At 41.0% G+C, this 14,539-nt stretch overlaps 1 protein-coding gene across 1 annotated transcript in view; it reads left to right on the plus strand.

The window, feature by feature from the left end:
* The window catches only part of CRYL1 (crystallin lambda 1), a 142,225-nt gene that overhangs the window by 23,951 nt on the left and 103,735 nt on the right, over nucleotides 1–14,539 (plus strand). The gene's annotated exons all lie outside the window — the stretch shown is intronic.

Here is a 14,539-nt window from a genome sequence, read left to right on the forward strand (position 1 = left end):
TAAACACAGATGCGGCAGTTATTCCTGGAGGATTGACATCACTGGTACAGCCACTGGATGTGTGCCTAAACAAGCCATTTAAAGATCGCATTAGAGAACAGTGGAATGAGTGGATGGTTAGCGGCGAAAAGTTATTCACAAAAGGAGGAAACATGCGTGCGCCACAATTGGATGTTTTGTGTAACTTTGTCATAAAAGCCTGGAATGATATTACTGAAGAAACAGTAATCAGGTCTTTCAAGAAGTGTGGCATATCAAATTCTTTGGACGGTATGGAGGATGACTTCTTGTGGCAAGATGAAGGGGAAGCCGAAGCTGAAGCCACACCATCTATTCGGAATTTGATCCATGTGATGACTGTCTTATAAATGTACCACAAGAGGTCATTGATGAACTTATGATGTCAGAAGAAGAACATGGTGAGGATTTTGAAGGATTTTAAGCTCACAATGCTCTTCTGTCTAGAAAAACCTCTTATCATCCCAGTCAGTCACAAACAAGCGTTTCTGCAAGTTCTTCATGTAATTTTCTTTCCAGATGATGCCATCATTGTTAATGTTTTCTTTTGGATTTCTTGTTTCTTGGTCAAGTTCATGGCATTGCCATTTGTGAAGAGACCTTCCATTTATCGTATCAATGTACGGTATATTACGGTATGTTTGAAAAATGTCATTCATTAAAAATTTAATTAAAAAAAGAACTGGTGTTGCCTCGGAAGTGGCGGGTAGTCTTATACAGCGAATATAGGCCTAAACCTATGTTTTAACTGTAAAATTAGGGGGTCGTCTTATACACCGGAAAAATACGCTACCTTGGAAAAGCTCATTGACATGCTTCATTACTTGGTTTTTGTTCTACATTATATTTGCTGGGCACATACTAGGTCTTAATTAAGAATTTGAGAGGATGAATATATTTTAAGAAGAAAAAAATCAAGTAAGCAAAGTTTCATATGAACCCATAGATGAGTGTTTTACTTCTATGATTTAGATCCAGTCTCCTTGCCACATAGTGATGGGGCCAGTCTTGCCCTCGAGGGACCAGGACTTCCTGGTGTGCGCCATGTTGACATCTCAGTACCCAACACTCTCTGGGGAAGAGAACAAGCTGCCTTGTCTGGTTGGGGTTCGAATCACTGACTGCTAAACAGATGAGTAAAGACAGTTTAGACCACACATGTCAAACTCGCAGCCCACGGGCCGCATGCTGGCCCACAATGAATATTTTTGTGGCCCACTCAATATAACGGTATGCAAGAAACGTTTTATTAAAATTTTCATAACTTAATTTTTACAATATTTGGTTCTTCATAATTATTAATAACAAACTACAATGTTCACTAATGACTGATTACTATAATTGTGCTGCATTCATTTCCCTTAGGTGCCTTATGCGCAGGTGCATAAATTTCTCTCCACTAATACTAGCAACAAATATTTTAGCAGCTGATTGCCACACCATTAGTCTTGGAATGACTTGTTTGGTGTGCACAACAAGAAGTATTTCACTTTCGGGGAACAAGAAAAAACAGGTTTATTTGCATTGCGCTTATTAATTTGTGCAGTTATTATTTGCATTATGCTTATGCACAGTTATTCAGTGTCTGGTAAGTTAATGTTTAATAAAAATATTTTTATTAAAATGTTCTATTATTTTATGGTAACGATTTCTCATTTATTTCAGCCCTTTGTATTCAGCATATCTCTACTGAAATAAACCCACGTTTCTATGAAAATTGAAGCTTTTGTTTTTTTTGCCGCCCACATAAACTTAAACCTTGTTTATTTGGCCTGTGTTAGCCCTTGAGTTTGACATGGTTGATTAAGCCAATAGTTCCAACCAACAGACTGCAGCCCTCAACTTTACTGCAGCCATACAAGTGAGCCTATCCGAGCCTTGCCCAAAATTCTTAACACCTAAGATTGTGATAATAGATGGTAGAGAACTGATACATTGGCCTTGGCCAGATTCCTGTGGTGAGGTCGCTACCTCTACTGACTTTAGGGTCTCGGGGTTCCTGGTTCTGTTTTGCTACAGCTCTCCTGCTACTGTGGGAATTCCACTTCTGTAGGAAGTGAAGCAGGACTGTCCACTCTAATTCTTGTCCTGCCATAAGTTTTATTGGAGCACAGCCACGCCCACTGTTCACATATTGTCTGTGGTTGCTTTCACTCTACAAGGAGTAGTTGTGACAGAGACTGTATGACCCGCAAAACCTAAAACATTTACTATCTACCCCCATCCCCTGGGAAACAGATAAGTGATGTATGAATAGTAGGAGATTCCAGGAGAAGTTGAATACTTCTAGCCAAGTTGACAGTGAATACTTTACTATTAGGTGAAATTTAAAAGGGTGAAATTTGAACATAGACTTTGTTGGTAAAATTCCAAGGCTGGGAATAACATGTCAGTTGGAAAATAAATTGTTTCCATAAATTAACCGAATATGGTTAGAAAAATAATTAAAAATTTGCTGCAATTACCAAAAATATATGCAATCTAAGTGTAAATATTAGAAAAGTATACAAGACCTTCATGGGGACTTTTTTCAGTTTTATTGAAAGATAAAAAGCAAGACTCATCTAAATGGTAACTATATCCTGTTCCCGGACAGAAAACTTTTATTTTCACAGAGATAGAAGCAAGTGGTAGAAGAAATGGGCCCAAGAAATAAGTTACAGAAGCAAAAGGAGGGGCCGTTGGAGCTTAGGCAAGAGAAGGTAAAGGTAATACCTGAGAGTGGAGGGAGGGAGGAGGAGAGGAAAGCATGAGTGTGCTCCCAGGAGAGGGAGGGCAAAACGCTGTTTTAGTGACTAATTGAAGCGCTCCTGGGGGTAGGCTCTAGGGAAGCGAGGCTGACTGAACGTAAAAGTTAAGAAGTCCTCTTTTTACCCCATGACCTAAGGGTTCAGTGGAGTCATTCAACCTGGCTTATCTGTGTGTCACTTGGCTATCATCAGGACAGTTCAAATGATGGCTTCATTTCAGTTATGTATTTTTTCCTAACAGAAATAGCTTTGTTTATCTGATTTTTGAAAGTTATGTAAGTTAATTGCACATTAAAAATATTGACACATCAGGATGCTTTGACTGTCTTCAGATGGCAGAATGAAGAGTGACTGTTGGATATTTTAAAGTACACACACATCGTGATCCTATGTGCTTGGGCATATAGACACATACGCGTAAACAATGAAGGAAGGCTATGAAGTTCACTTGGTGTGAAGGATGTGGACTCAGTCATGTGGATTGTCTCCCTTTGAGGTTTCCAATAATGACAGATAGGAAATCAAAGTACACTTTAAAAAAATATATATATTTTATTGATTTTTTACAGAGAGGAAGGGAGAGAGACAGAGACAATATTTTTATATTTCTTTGATTAAGTTCCTCTCAACTCCCTACCCTACCTCCCCCTTTTTTTTCCTGTTCTCTTCAGCTGGGTCATTCTACCTGACTTATCTGTGTGTTCACAGGTCATGCTGTTACTTAGTTGTAATCAGGACAGTTCAAATGGCTTCACTTCAGTTATTTATTTTTCTTCCTAAGCAGAACTCTTTTTAAAAAAATAAATAAATATTTTTTGTTGAGTTTTCACAGAGAGGAAGGGAGAGGGATAGAGAGAAACATCGACCAGTTGCCTCCTGCACACCCCCTATTGGGGATGTGCCCGCAACCAAGACCGTAATCGATCCTGGAACCCTTCAGTCAGCAGGCCGGTGCTCTATCCACTGAGCCAAACCAGTTAGGGCCCTAAGCAGAACTCTTACTAAGCAGATGTTGTACCACATAGAAAAGTCTTAATTTTTTATCTTCTTTTCTATTAGCCACCTCAGTCTTTTTGTTCTTCCTCAGATATTTCCACAGATTGACCCTCCAGCCCTTTCATTAAAAATTCCACTTGAACTACAATGTATTTCATTTGTATGTTTCTATCTTTGTATGTATCTTTCTTTATCTTATTACTGAGTCCTAGATATAATATCTTCTCTAATTTTTCTGAGGATATTACAGGTGTTGTTTTTTTTCTCCCCTCTCATTTCTTGCATTGTTATGGTTTCCTCATAGTTCTACACTGAATTTTGTTTTTGTGTTTGTCTCTACCTTTAACACTAGAGGCTGTCTAGTGATGGGTGATGGCATATTGTACTTAAGAAAGAGACACTGACAAGATCTATGGGATTTGTGTTGTGGGTCAGGCTAACAGTCCCTGGGGATCTTTTCAGAATAGTGGGCAGAGATTTCCATATGTCTCGTCTCCTTGACACATTGTCTCCAGAAGAGGACCTGCTGCTCTCCACGCATATTCTTTTTTTTTTTTTTTTTAAATATATTTTATTGATTTTCCACAGAGAGGAAGGGAGGGGGATAGAGAGCTAGAAACGTCGATGAGAGAGAAACATCGACCAGCCGCCTCCTGCACACCCCCTACCGGATTGTGCCCACAACCAAGGTACATGCCCTGACCAGAATCGAACCTGGGACCTTTCAGTCAGCAGGCCGATGCTCTATCCACTGAGCCAAACCGGTTTCAGCTCCACCCACATTCTTGTTGCTCATCTAAGGAGAGTGCCTGAAGGGGTGTGTATGTTTGTGGGGGTTCTCACCATTCAATGTGTATATTTGAACTCAACTCCATGTTTCTATAGGGTGTCATGCCTGCCCCTCACGTGTCTGGTGTGTTCCAGATGAGTTTCTGCAGGAGTGGGGAGGGGAGGGACTCAGGGGCTCCAGGCACCTCACTTATGTGTGTCACATTTGGTGTCTGCAAACCCTGACCTTTGCCAGGTCCTTTGGGAGACACTTTGACTTCTTTCCCACGGGACATTTCCTTTCTCTGTATGTAAATAATCAGCTGTGTTCACTCCACTCATCACTCACCTTACCTCTCTGGCATTATTTCCCATCTTTCCCCCCCTCCCAAAAAAAGAATTCAATCTTTATTTATTATGTATCTTAATATCTTTCACCTGTGGGCCCATATTTTTATTTTTAAAATTTTATTGAGATGTAATTGACATATAGCATATTATTTTTAGGTGCACAATATAATGATTTGATATTTGCATATATTATGAAATAATCACCACAATAAGTCTAGTTAGGACAATTCCTTTAGTCTGGTTTTACTGAGATTTCTGGAGGTAGAAGAAATAAATATTGTGTTTCATTCACCATGTGTAATTGGAAGTTCAAGGTCTATATTGTTACATAAATTAATTGAAACAAATCTAGCTAAAAAGATTTTTCCCCCCTCAAATCTACAAGCTGGTCCCTAAGTCAACGTATTTCTGAATTGTAGTTTGTATGGAGTTTTGTCCTTGCTTGACTCCTACCCTCTCTTACCTTCTAGAAGATTCAAATTTAAACAAAATTTAATGTCAGTTAAAACAGCCACTCGTTTAGTAAAAAAAACATATTGGATTTATCTTTTTAATTTTTAATTGTAAAAAACAATACATGGCAAATTACCTTCCTTACCATTTTTAAATATATAGTTCAGTGATATTAAGTACATTCACATTGTTGTGCAACCATCAGCACCATCCATTTTCAAAACTGTTCATCTATCAAAATTAAAATGCTGTATCCATTAAACAACAAATCCCCATTCCCCCTACCCCTACCCCTGGCAACCGCCATTCTGTTTTCTGTCTATGAATTTGACTCCTCTAGGGACCTCATAGGTAAATAGTGTGGTATCATACACTATTTGTCTTTTTGTGATGGGCTTATTTCTCTCAGCAAGCTTAATGCCCTCAAAGTTCATTCATGTCGTAGCATGTGTTAGGATTTCCGTTTGAAGGCTGAATAATATTCCATTGTATATTAATACCACATTTTGTTTATCCATTCATCCCTTGATGGGCATTTAGGCTGCTTGGCTACTGTGAACAATGCTCCTAGGAATCAGGATGTACAAATATCTCTTAAAGTCCCAGCTTTCATTTTTTATATATATCCCCCAAATGGGACTTCTGGATGATATGGTAATTCCATTTCTAATTTTCTGAGGAAGTAACATACCATTTCCCACAGCAGCTACATCATTTTACAATCCCACTAATAGTGCACAGGGTTACACTTTATATTTTTAACTTACTGAATGCTCCTTTTCAATAAAATTTTAAAAGTAGAAATATAAAAAAATCACCCATATCTTACCCGACACTAATCATTAATATTTTCTTTTCTCTAATTTTAAGTAAAAATTTAACTTTGCTGAAGGATGTAAGTACTATTTTGAGTTCTAATGCTAGGCTGACCTCTAGAGGTTGCACTGGTGTGCAATAGCCACTTAGCAATGCGCTTTGAACTAGAAGGTTCTTCACTGTTAACAGGGGGTTTGAGACAGCATGGAGGGACCTGGAGAGTATTATGCTAAGGGAAATAAGTCAGTCAGAGAAAGACAAGTATCACATGATCTCACTCATATTTGAAATTTAAGTAACAAAGTTAACTGTTAAAGGAAGTGAATCCAGAGACATAGAAACACGGAACAGACTGTTGAACCTCAGAGAGAAGAAGGGGGAGGGTGGGTGGGTGGGAGAAGAAATCAACCAAAGAACTTGCATGCACATGAGCATAACCCATGGACACAGACAGCAGTGTGGTGAAGGCCCTGGGCTGTCCACTGGGGGACAGGGGTGGGCTAATAGGGGCCAATGGGAGAAAAGGGGAGACATGTAATACATTTAACAAAGATTTTTAAAAAATGTTAATTAAACAACAACAAAATAAACTGTAAGGCTGAACACTGTGACATACATGAGGCTGCTACAGCTGGTTGGGAGTCATATCAATTTTTTTTTGTTTTTATCTAAGTCTTCTGTAAACCTTGAGGCAGAAGTTCTTTCAGAATACTCCATGAAAGATACTGCAACTAGTGGTCTAACTGGGACAAAACACTGCCACATGGCTGGGTTTGATTGTGGTATTTGCGGAACTTGAAGGGAACTCGCGGGGTTGTTTGAGGTTGTCTGAAAGTTCCTCCCAGCCTTTAATCTGCCTTCCCCTCAGGACCTGGTGTGCAGTCTGCCTGTTTCCACCCTGGAGGGAAAAGACCCTTGGGTCAAATCACTTAGGTAGCTTCTTCATGAGTCTAATTTTGGGGAGACCATTGTTGTGGCTGTTGCGGTGCTGGCTTTCTGTCCCCACATGGCCTCTTTCTGCTCTGCTGTATAGGGATGTCCCAAGGAAGGTCTGAAAACAGTAGTCCTCAAAGGAACAAGAGGCTCCTTTGTCCTGGCATTGATTTGATCTCATATGACTCAGGACATTTGGAAGAAAGTCCAAAAGTTTGCTTTGACCTGTTGAAGCTTAAAGAAGTTGCCTTTGAGCACGTGAGCTACTCAGGGCAAAATGGTTAATCATTATATTATTGGGCTTTGGCAATAAAAACCCTATCTGAGTTCAGCAGAAAAGTTTTGTGAGGTTGGAGGCTAAAGGAACTTTAATGTTTTTTAAAATTATTTATTTTTAAAACTTTTACATTTAACAAATGACCAGAACCAAATATGTCAGGATTGGTTGTTGTTAAATTTTGATTATAGAAATATGAGCATGTTTATTATTCTTTCTCTAATTTTTTAAATTCTCAAAATAAGTTTTGAAAAGAAAATAGTCCTAGAAAAGAAACAGGGTACTCTGTTAAATTTATTTCATGTTTCTTTGTGATAGCAAATACTTATTAATTGAATTGAAGTAATATGTGTGTGTGTGTGTGTGTGTGTGTGTGTGTGTGTGTGTTTGGTGGTCACACACAGTTCTGGCCACTTGTATTCTGTATATTTATGGGCAACGTAGTTATCATATACCAATGCCATTGAGTCCCAGGCTTAGCCATTTCTTCATGTCTAACTTACATAAATCATATAGTTCAAAGCTGAGCAGTTTAGATGTGTTGTCGTTTCTTTTAGCTCAAAGGTCCAAGCAAAGTAGGTGCTACATGCTTTCAGGTTGACAAGGATGAAAGTACTCAGATTACATCTGTCGATGAGGATCAGTTGTGAGACTGAGGGAGTAAGGAATACAGGAAGCTGTCACTGCCACAGAAATGGGACATTGTTCAGGAACACCCGAGCCTCTCATGGTCATATAGCAGCTGCAGCAATGCTAGTGGGAGAGGTTGTTTCATAGCAAGTCCTGGTCTCTGGATTTGCTTTTCTAAGGTCCATAATTGTGACTGTACCACTGGCTATTCATCTGTTGCTCAGCCTGTCTTTAACCAGTCTACTTTGTAGGTCTTCATTTCAAAATTGTCCAAGGATGAACTGATTGGTTGGCCACATGCCATTAGCACAGACTCCCACTGGGCTGTCCTCTGGAGCCAGGCTGCAGGCTCACCTGTGCACAGCTGCCTTCGGTTCGGCTTCCCATCTTGGCCCAGTACAAAAGTCATAGTTTTGGCTGACATGGGACACAGCTGTTGGTAATGAAATCCTGAAAGGAGACATCAGGTTTGCTACCCTGTTTCCCTGAAAATAAGACAATGTCTTATATTAATTTTTGCTCCCAAAGATGTGCTAGGACTTATTTTCAGGGGATGTCTTATTTTTCCATGAAGAAGAATACGGTACACATTTATTGTTAAATGAAAATAAAGGAAATTTATTACCTGTATACGGTACGGTAGTACGGTAGTTGTCAACACAAACCAGACAAACTGTGAATCCTACAGTATCAAGAATTTACTCATTTATTCAATGACAATCTTGTCATCATCTTCTGGAACATCATCATAACAATCCAATTCCTGAATTTCCTGGTGAATTTCTTGTGACTCCATTTCTTTCAGAATCAGTGGACCAAATCTCTCATGTTTAGCAATAGCATTCTGAGACAGAGCCTAGGTGGGGCCTTATTTTCGGGGGATGCCTTATATTTCACTCAGAAGGAAACCTGAAAGTAGGTCTTATTTTTGGAGGGTGTCTTATTTTTTGGAAAACACAGTAGATACACTGAAGCTCCCTGAAGGGAACACACGAACCTGTTGTCTAAATTCAAGCTCAGCAGGTTGGAGCTCAGGTGTTAGCAGCATTCATGAGGGAGGAAGTGCATACAAGTTCCTCTTTTTGTAATCTCTTCTATATCGAGTACCTAGAATCGTCAGATTTTAACGCAATAAATTGTGCCAAAAAGCCCAATAAATCATTTCAGATAGGATTCTTTTTTTTTTTTTTTTAATGAGAGAGCCTTTATATAATAGTTTTGGAGGGAGAGTCAGGAAGAGGAAGAGGTTCCAATTGATATGTTTGAGAAAAGAGTCTGAAGATGGTTTCCATCCCATCTTGCTTCCCGTAGCTTGATGTCCATGGGCAAATCTGTAACTAACTTGGGCATCGGTTTCTGTTATCAAAGTGAACAAGTTAGACTAAATAAAAAAAGAAACATTCAATGATGCATTTCATTGAAATATCTATAGTTATTTTTAAAGCTAAGTTTATTGGATTCAGGTAACATATATATCTTTCCAAATGGGCAAAACTAGGAAACAAAAGAGCAGGCAGGCATTAGCAGTAATGTTTTTGTTCCTGTAAATGTGAACAAGAACTGTAACAAAATCGCTTAATAATTATATAAATTTATTTGTAGAGTAGAGCTCAAATTTACATTGAATAACATTATCATTACAAAATTGAAGGCAGTGAATATTTCCCTTTTCTCATGAAATATAAAATATACCAAGTATCTAGGGATATTATACCTTAAAGAAACAGTCTAGAGATTAGTTTCTGGCAATATGGCAAAGCAAATATCCTGAAAATCCTTTCAGGTCGAAATACTTAAAAATATAGAGTGGATGTATATAGTTGATAGTTTCTTTGTAATGTATAGCTGAACTACAATAGTAAGAAAGTAACAAATTCTGAGAGACCAGTCTGAGAGCAGGAATCCCAAGGGATGTGTGAAAACTACAACTGCTCTAAGTATTTTCATATCTTGCTAATCTAGACTTTTGGTTCTAATAGCAAACCTTGGTCTGTAGATGATGGGGGATCAAATTGGAGATCTCAAATGAAGCTAGTATTCAAAGGGCTACATTGTTAGTGAAATGGAGAACTAGGAAGAATATAACTCACTTATATGTGGAGGCGCTGACTTTGACTCTGGGTGGAGAGGAGAAAGGGTTTCTCTGAGAGTTTATACATAAACTAGAGGCCCGGTGCATGAAATTCATGCACGGGGGAGGGTGTGTCCCTCAGCACAGCCTGCACCCTCTCCAGTCTTGGACCCTTGAGGGATGTCCGACTGCCTGTTTAGGCCCGATCCAACTGGGATTGGGCCTACATGGGCAGTCGGACATCTCTCTTACAATCCAGGACTGCTGGCTCCCAACTGCTTGCCTGCCTGTCTGACTGCCCCTAACCACTCCTCTGCCAGCCTGATCAATGCCTAATAGCTCCCCTGCTGGCCCTATTGCCTCTAACTGCCTTCCCCAGGCAGCCTGGTTGCCTCTAACTGTCCTCCCCAGCCAACCTGGTTGCCCCTAACTGTCCTTCCCTGCAGGCCCAGTCACCCCCAACTGCCCTTCCCTGCAGGACTGGTCCCCCCCCAACTGCTATCCCCTGCTAGGTCTGGGTCCCTACTCCCCCAACTTCCCTCCCCTCCAGGCCTGAATACCCCCCAACTGTCCTCCCTTGCAGGTCTGGTCCCTCCCAATTGCCCTCCCCTGCTGGCCTGGTTTCTCCCAATTGCTCTCCTCTGCTAGCCCGGTCCCCCCTAACTGCCCTCCCCTGCAGGCCTGGTCCTCCCCCAACTGTCCTCCCCTGCAGGCCTGGTCCCCCAGCTGTCCTCCCCTGCAGGCCTGGTCCCCCAGCTGTCCTCCCCTGCAGGCCTGGTCCCCCAGCTGTCCTCCCCTGCAGGCCTGGTCCCCCAGCTGTCCTCCCCTGCAGGCCTGGTCCCCCAGCTGTCCTCCCCTGCAGGCCTGGTCCCCCAGCTGTCCTCCCCTGCAGGCCTGGTCCCCCAGCTGTCCTCCCCTGCAGGCCTGGTCCCCCAGCTGTCCTCCCCTGCAGGCCTGGTCCTCCCCCAACTGTCCTCCCCTGCAGGCCTGGGTCCCCCCTCCACCCCCAACTATCCAAGCCCCCCTAACTGCCCTCCCTTGCTGGCCTGATTGCCCACAACTGCCCTCCCCTGCAGGCCTGGTCCACCTCCCCACAATGGCCCTCCTCTGCAGGCCTGGTCCCCCCTCAACTTTTCTCCCCTACAGGCCTGGGTCTCTTCCCCCCACCCCCCCAATTTCCCTTCCCTGCAGGCCTGGGTCCCCTGCAACTGCCCTCCCCTGCAGGGCTGGGTCCTCCTCCCTCCCCTCCAACTGTCTGTCCTTTACTGCAGGCCTGGTCACCCCCAACTATCCTTTACTGCTGGCCCAGTCACCCCTAATTGCCCTCTCCTGCTGGTTTGATCGCCCACAACTGCCCTCCCATGCAGGCCATCTTGTGTACACATGGGGGCAGCCATCTTTGACCACATGGGAGCGGCCATCTTGTTTGTTGGAGTGGCAGTCAATTTGCATATTACCCTTTTATTAGATAGGATCAGCTCTCTTAGAGTTTGAAATCCAAATTCATGCTACCTAGGTGGTCTTAAAAACTCCGCGCCAAGAATTCAGATTGGTCTATTGGTTATTAGTTCTCCAAGTGCTTGTTAGAAGCAAAATACATTCTGTCTCCAGAATAATGTACCTTTAACCCAAGGCTAAAAGAATTGCTACAGATAGAGTTCAGCTCTCAACCAAAAATCACAAAACACAGGAGAGACCAGGTATTATGAGCATAGTGAATTGACCTGAAGTCAGATTTGAAGATACTATTTAGCATGTAATTCAGGAGATGAAGTGACGGAACATGTAAAGTAGTTCACTAGAGGTCTGAAAGATTTAGAGAGACTAGGGAAAGGAACAATTTATGAAGACATAATGATTGAAAGTTCATGACAACAGATATGGATCCTCATTTTGGAAGAATCCAGTGTCCCAAGGAGCATAAATACAAAGGGTGTCTATTCCTAGATGAGTCATAGTGAAATTATAAAACACCAAGAAACACAAGAAAAGTCTGAAAAGCAGCCAGAGAGAGAAAAGACAGACTGCGTATAAAGGAACGACAGATTGACAAAGCCAGTGGAAATTCAGAACATGATAGAATAATATCTGCCAAGCACAGAGCCAGTCATAATAAACAGGTCCTTTCTGTTCTGTAAGCATAATTTTAGATAGTAATTTTACAGGAAATTTATATATATATTACATATTTTTCTTTTATATTAAAAAAACCCAGGTATGGTAGACAGAATAATGGCTCCCCAAAGATGTCCAGGTCCTAATCCTGGAACCTGTGAATATGTCATCTTACACGAAAAGAGGCTTTTGAAAATATAATAAAATTAAGAATATCAAAATAGGGAGATTATCTGGGTGGTCCAATGTGATCACAGAGATCCTTGTGGGAGAAAGAGGGAGGCATGAGACTCAAAGAAGGAGGTCTGATGACAGATGCAGAGATTGGGATGAAGGTGGAAGAGGGCCATGGAGCCAAGGAAAGCAGGTGGCTTCTTGGATCTGGAAAAGGCAAGGAATAGATGCACCTCCAGAGCCTCTCGGAGGAACGCAGTCCCAACACTTCGATATTAGTCCACCCGAGTTTCTGACCTCCAAACTATAAGATGGTAAGTGTATGTTGTTGAAGCCACTGAGTTGTGGTAATTTATTATAGGAGCCATGGGAAACAAATACAACAGCTTTATTGAGATATAATTTATCAACTTGATTAAAAAATATATATATCTTTGTTGATTTTTTACCTAGAGGAAGGGAGAGGAATAGAGTTAGAAACATCGATCAACTGCTTCCTTCACACCCCACACTGGGAATGTGCCCACACCAAGGTACATGCCCTTGACTGGAATTGAACCTGGGACCCTTCAATCCACAGGCAGATACTCTATCCCCTAAGCCAAGGCAGCTAGGGTTATCAACTTGTTTAAAGTGTACTATTAAACATTTTTTAAAAATAGATTTTTTTTAAGAGAGAGAGAGAGGGAGAGAGAGAGAGAGAAACATTGATGTGAGAGAGAAACATAGATCGTATCTCAACCAGGGATCAAAACTGCAACCCTGGTATGTTCCCTGACCAGGAATTGAATCCGCAACCTTCTGTTGCACCGACAGCTCTCCGACCAACTGAGCCATACCAGCTAGGGCTTGCATGGTTTTTAGTATATGTATAGTATTGTATAATTGTTAAAATTTTTGAAAGATGCATCAAAAGGGTGAAATGGAAAAGAAATGATCTTTGAATCATATGGAGCTCTCCTCACTGTGGTAATTTGAATAAAAAAATGCAGCTGTGTTCTGGGACGTTTGCTGGACAATACTGATGTGTGATTCTAGGACTTGGAAACCCCTGCTTTCCCTTTGTATCTCAGTAGGGTAACCTTTTCTCATGACTCTTTTGCTGCATTTCCCTTGATGGTGTATAAAATATGTATTTTCTGGCACTTAAATAAGTTCTTTTTTGTTGTTATTGTTAATCTTCACCTGAGGATATTTTGAGAGAGAGAACCATTGATGTGAGAGACACATTGATTGACTTGGTTGTCTCCTGAATGTAACCCCACCAGGGGCGGGAATGAATCCACAAGCCAGGAATGTGCTCTTGATTGGGAATTGAACCTGAGACCCTTTGGTGGGCGGGCCAATATTCTAATCACTGAGCAACATTGGCCAGGGTGGTTCTTTCTTGATTTTTAGGTATCAAACTGATAAATCTTAAATTTTGAATCAGTCACTATGACATGGTACAATACTCTGTACAACTAATATAAGCTGCTTGATGAATTGGCTCAATAGCCAGAACTGAAAAATGACAACACACATGAGACACTAGGAATTATGTTGCACAGAGAGCTGATCTGAAGTAAAATCTGAAGACACTATTTTGCATGTAATTCAGGAGATGAAGTGATGTGTTCTTGGGCTGAAGGACTTTGACAGCTTCAAGGTAAAAAGCATGACATGAAATCATGTACAACTTATTTGACTCACTGGCAGAAAAATCCCCAAGATTTTTTGGAAAGCTTGAATGGTGCTCCCTAGGTAACTGTGTGTATGTGCTTGTGTCTGTGTCTGTTTGTGTATGCACTCTACCTTGTTTATTTAACTGATCTTGATTTTCAGTAGGACTGACTACATAATTTGTGAGGCCAAGTGCAAATGTGGGCTTTTGGTTCAATATTTATTCAGAGTTTTAAAGTGCTGACAGCAGAGCATTATATCGAGCACAGGGCTCTTCTGAGCACAGTTCCTACAGCAGGAAGCCAGATGGTGCTTATTAGAACATACCCCTTTCAGCCCTTCTCCCCAGGGACTGAGGGTAAGGATGAAGAACTCCCGCTTTCCAGTTTTATCTCTTGTCAGCCTTGTTTCATCCTTTCTGAAAAAAAAAAAAAATTAATTGTAAAATATTAGAAATTTACTATCATAATAATTTTAAGTGTATAGTACAATGGTATTAAATACATATTTATTTATGCATCTAGC

The sequence above is a fragment of the Pipistrellus hanaki genome (assembly GCF_964339955.1).
Source record: "Pipistrellus hanaki genome assembly, chromosome: 3".
Taxonomy (NCBI): domain Eukaryota; kingdom Metazoa; phylum Chordata; class Mammalia; order Chiroptera; family Vespertilionidae; genus Pipistrellus; species Pipistrellus hanaki.